Source organism: Amborella trichopoda, chromosome 12 (genome assembly GCF_054954075.1).
Source record: "Amborella trichopoda isolate Santa Cruz 75 chromosome 12, AtrichopodaSantaCruz75HAP2 v2.0, whole genome shotgun sequence".
Taxonomy (NCBI): domain Eukaryota; kingdom Viridiplantae; phylum Streptophyta; class Magnoliopsida; order Amborellales; family Amborellaceae; genus Amborella; species Amborella trichopoda.
In genome coordinates, this window is record NC_142347.1 from 35,169,777 (window position 1) to 35,175,776 (window position 6,000).

Genomic DNA, 6,000 nt, shown 5'->3' on the forward strand with positions numbered 1-6,000 from the left:
TCGAGTTGAAACTTTACGAGCTAGACAGTCGAGTTGAAAAATCTTTATTACCTGGGCATGATCTTTATTATCTGGGCATGAATGTAAAACGAAGAAGGGTTTATGGGTGTGTGTGATGGTTGGCGCCAGTCGAGTTGAAACTTTACAAGCTAGGCTTGTTGAGTTGAAAAATCTTTATTACCTGGGCATGATCTTTATTACTTGGCTATGAATGTAAAACGGAGGAGGGTTTATGGGTGTGTGTGATGGTTGACCTCTAGTGACGAGAGCCAAAGCCAATGCCTCATCACTTGACCATCACACAGTACGTGCATATGATACTGCAGGAAAGTAATACCCATTGAGTTGACCATCACAAAGTAATACACCATTGAGGTTGCAGCGTGCACATGTACGAGAGACTACTCTTATCCACCTTGAGAGACTACTCTTATCCACCTTAGAGTTTCAATCATTTTTTTGTAACAGATGGGTTTGTCTCTAGGGATCCGAGGGACTACTCTTATCCACCATAGAGTTGTGGTTGCATTCAGCCTTTATGACAAATAGATTCGATTTTAGTTGTCTAGAGCTGACAATAGACTGAAATCCGACCCGAGACCCAACGGGTATACCTGACACGAGTCCAAGTATGGGTCTAAACCATAAACCAAAAACCAAAGGGTAGGGTCCATGTCCTTCATAATGGACCCAAAGATTTTTAGGTACAAATCCGGGTACCAGTAGATCTGCCCCATACCCAACCTGAGACCCGAAATTTCCCACCCCTTATGCTTTTTCATTCGACCTTTTTTTTTTTTAATGTAAATCCTCTCTCATTACCTCCCTAAATATTTTGATGCGGGACTAAAATATTTTCCCAAACTCCAACCCACGAAGCACCAACACTTTTCTCACTCTCTTTTTAATCCCTCCCACCTACGGAGAGACCACAACATACGAACTCTCTCTCTCTCTGTCTCTCTCTCTAGCTAACTTGTGACTTCCATGGGAGTGTTGCACCAGTTGAGCCTCATCTTCACTCGAACCAATAAGCTTAGAAGCCCTAATTTCCAGCTCATTAACAGCAGTTTATCTTACTGCTTTTCTTACTTGCCCTCTCATCCTCCACCCCAAAACCCTTCATCTAGAAGTTGATTCAAGCATATGGAAACCCTAATTGCAAAGGATTGTGTAGTGTGTATAATGAGTTTGTTTTCCTAGATTCCAACCAAATCCCCCCAGATTCCAGCAAAGATTAGCCGAAACACCAGTCAAGGGAGAGATGGAATCACATGGAAATTCAAAATGTTGAGGTGTTTGTCGTCATGGATGGGGAGATTTGTAGGGGCTAATAAGCCACCAAATCGCCAAAAAGACCACCGAAATCAACCATAAAATACGCATGGCCGGAACCTGACTGAAACCATCGAAATAGGTTGGTGTACGCATGCAACAGGGGCCTGATATACGCATGGCCAGAGCTGGAATCCACATCTTTCTGACAAGGAAAAGGAGTCCCTGCCTTCTCCAAGCTCTTAGAGGCCAGAGCCACTCCCTCTCTCTCTCTCTTTCCTGCTGCTTATGAAAAAATTTTCCTTTTTTATATCTCTAAAAAACACAAATTGTCCCTTTCTTTCTCTCTCTAAAAAGCATTCTGGATTCTAGAGAGATAGAGCTTAGGAATTGGAAAAAAAAAGGGACAAGGGAATTTCCATTGGTAAGAGAATGCAGAGGATTTACAGTAGTTTAGGGTATGAGTCCCGGGTCCAAAATTACCGGTCGAGTACGGGTTTGGGTATGTTCAATTTGGACCATTTGGGTCGGGTCCGGGTTCGGGTATATATAGGCTCTTTCAGGTCTGGTCTAGGTCTAGTTGGACCCGACCCGTATCCGATCTGTTGCCATCCCTTTGGTTGCCCAATCATAAACCCTTGCATTAGTATGTGGGTTATAAAAATTGTTGAGTCAAGTTGATAAAGCAAATGAGCATAACATTGAAAGCTTCATAATATATTAAGACTTCTTAGACTTAGAAGATATTATTCTCATTAAAATTATTTAATTATATTTATTTTAATCATAATTAATTTTTAAAATTATTGTTTGAATTTTTAATTATCTCTGGATATTTAATTTTTATAAAATGAGTTTATAAAATTAAAAAATATTTAATTTCCAGTTTTTAAATGTTCAGATAATAAATAAAATTTATTTCACATATTCTAAATATCCAAAACCATTTTAAAAAAATTAATTTTTTTTATTTTGAGGTCACATGGGTTTCATCTAAAAGTCTCCGAGTTGGCATGCCACTTGTTGTGGAGTTAACTTGGGCAGGCCATTTTTTTTTATGTAAGGCCGAAGATGGCATGTCACATGGGTCCCATCTAAAAGTCTCCAAGTTGGCATGCCACTTTTTGTGGAGTTAACTTGGGCATGCCATTTTTTTTATGTAAGGTCGAAGATGGCATGTCCTATTTTTGTACAACTCATTTTTTATAGAGATTCTAGTTATTGTGTTTAGATATGGTTTAATAATAAAGATTTGTTGATCAAGTCAAATTAAAACTAGATATATTTTAATATAATGAGATCTTGTTGAGCAATTCAAATTGAAAACAAGATATGCGTTATGAATCTTATGAGATTAAGAACTCTAAAAAAGATGTAAACAAGAAAAGAGTTTTTGACTAGCTACATTGTACCTAGTATTTTACTTATCTTATATTTTGATGGAATAAATGTTTAGAAAACTGAAGAATAAGGTCTTGTATCATCTTTTGAATCATGATATTTGATCTTCAGAATGAAAGGTTTAGATCTCTCACCCCACATGACTCTTAAGATCAATTGGACCCGACCTGATAAATTTAAAAGTTGTTATTCCCAATGAAACTTTATCCATCTATAAAAGGGGGCCTCTCCACCTCTCATTTTCTACACCAAAATTCTCTCTCTCTCTCTCTCTCTCTCTTATATTCTTTTAGGGGTGACACACCACCTTTTGGAAATTTTCTCTCTCCAAGTTCTCATTTCTCTAATAGAGATATACGGGTACGACCCCATAAGAACACAAGAAAAATGTGTACGTCCACTCTGCATTTCTAAGGCATTGAGAAAAATGGGTACGTCCCACTCTACATTTCTAAGGCATTGAGAAAAATAGGAGCATTTCTAAGGCATTGAGACCTTGAAGAAGATAGTTTTTTTGCTCTCATACTTTGTGAAAGAGTTTAGCCAGTGTTTTCTTATATCTGGAAGATCAGATAAAGTTCAGTCAATCTTATGCACTATAGGAAAAGGAGTCGTCGTGGGGGTGTACTAACTCCGGTTGAGGTAATTGTCCAGTATCTTGCTTTGTGGTTTGCAATATTTTATTTCTTATGCTTTCTTATCACAAAAGCATTATGTTGGTTTTATTCATTTGAATAAAAAAAGTTGTAATTAGTGACAATAAGTGAGAACCAGTTTTGATTATTCATTTATTTGTTATTGGTTGAATTTATTGTAATTAGACCATTATAAGTATTCTAGTTTGATGTGAAAAAAAATTAAAAATTATATACACCATTTTAGATCATGTAGGCCAACTTTCATTTGTATCAAATTAGATCTATTTTCTCTTTATTTCTTTTATTTCATTATTTTTGATGAGTTGGAAATCAGAGATAACAAAGTCAATGACTTTTGTGGTCAAGTGATATACCTCCGGAAGAATTATTAGCACATTCAAATACAGAAAAGATAATATGCAAAATTAGGTATTCTATGATGTTTTGGAGAAGAAGATAATGAGGTATTTATCTATTGCATACTTTAGTGATATTTTCTGTTTTAGAGAGTAGAATTTTCCTGCAAAATTTCAGTAGGAGATCCTATGGAAATTTAGAGTTATAGAATCATTAATGAAGGATATTAGTTCTGACCCGATAAAATCTAAGAACTGTCAAATGAGTTCCATGAATATTTCCACCAATCAATTGACTTTATTTTTGGGTAACATTTGACTGTAACTCATCAAATTAAGTCTATTTTCAACAAAAAAATTTCATAGAGAAAACCATGATTTAAAAGATATAGTCATTTTATTGTAGGGATGCAAGTATTGTTTTTTGCAACGAAAACTGTTTCGGTGACTTGGAAGTCATGATTTTATTTTCACTCGTAACAAAGTGTTTTATAGCCCACACTAAGTTTCTAAATTGCCATTTTGAGTTTAATATCTAAAAAAAAATTTGAGAGAGAAATATCCATGGGAAATAAAGAATAAATTTTTTTTATTAGAGAGAGGTCGTATTGAATTTCTGCAGTTTGATGTGTTTCATTGATATATAAATGTCTATATTTGTCAAGTGTACTGAACATAGTGATAAGAGACCTGCAGAAACATATGTGTTACCATTCTATGTTTACGTTCAAATAAAATAGTTTTCAAAGGCAAATTTCATGTGGGTAGAGAGGAAAAACAATTTTATTAGATAGTGTTCATCCTGGAATTATGCAGTATGACCTGTTTTGTGAAATGAATGTCAATTATTTATTTCTATGAAGAAAAATATTATTTAAGACTTACATCATGATGTCAATATTTGGTTTTGAGTCTAGTTTTCAATATAAAAGGTTTGAGGAAGAAATCTTTTCTGAATTGAGAGAAACAATTATTTTATTGAGAGATGTGCAACCTATTTTTTTGTTGTGAAAATTGTATAGTAGACTACTGAATGGTGTGATTTCGGGATGGAGCTGAGCATTATTCTGTGTTTTTCTAGTCTATTTCAATACTAAAAAAGTTTCAGAGATAAACTCTTCATGAGTTGAGAGAGATCATATTTTTATCATGGAATGCTCATTTTCTATTATGCAATATATTAAAAGATGTGGCATGTTAAGGCACATTTTTGTACTCCTTATAATGTAAGTCTTTTTAGGGCTCATTCAAAAGTTTTATAGTGTGCCATGAACATAATTCATAATAGTAAAATTTCAGAGAGAGTTAATACAAAGTTGAGGAGATATGACACTCTATGTGAAGAGTACTCAATCGGGGAATTGCATAAAGAACTAGAAATATAATACCTATGAAAACATATTGATTTCTATTCGCAATGAAGAGATGTGTAGAGAGTCTTAGTGGAAGCATAGAAAACCCTACAATCGGTGTGAACATCAAGAGTGTGATTTTTTGTGTGATGACATAAAGAATAGTATTTTTTCATTTAAGTAAGGAAAATCCAACGGCCGAAGAGGTGGATGCTTCATCAACATGTAAAAGATGATGACCAAGTGATTTTTCATCAGTTATGTACTCTTCCAAGATCACAAAAATTCCTCAACAAGCAAAATCAATAATCAAGGAAACTCAGGTACCACGTTACATAGTTTTCAGGTGTGAAATCTATTCCATATTACATGGTAAGGTCATAGAGGAAAAGAAGATTAAGTAACTTTATTATATCTTTTATACTTCTTTGATTATATCTTGGTTGTTTTTTTAATATGAATGGAGATTATAGACATTAGGAGATAAGTGCTAATATGTTCGAAAAGAGCCAGTTTCTAATACATTGTGTTTTAGTACCGCCTTGTGTTTGTATAAACTATTTAAGGTAGTAATACACATGGATATATGGTTTGATCAATGACTATGGACCTAACTATCAAACACGAGAGAAGGGTGTTACTCATTCAAATATGTAAGCACGAAAGAAGTGTTCTAATGAATCTTGGTCTTAGTGACCATCATCCCAATAATATCCAGTAATATGATGTTTTGTATGTGATGATGATCTTAATATTAGGTCTCCATATTTACCGAGAAATGTTTGTCAGGTTTTGATAACCATTATGTTGGCATGTGTGGCCATGGGGCTTTACTTGGCCTTGCCTATTTTTTTGGACTTCATTATTTTTATGGGAGGAATTTCATGTTTATTTAAGTTTATTTATTATTAAAAATTCTTTATATATATATATATATATATATATATATATATATATATATATATATATATATATATA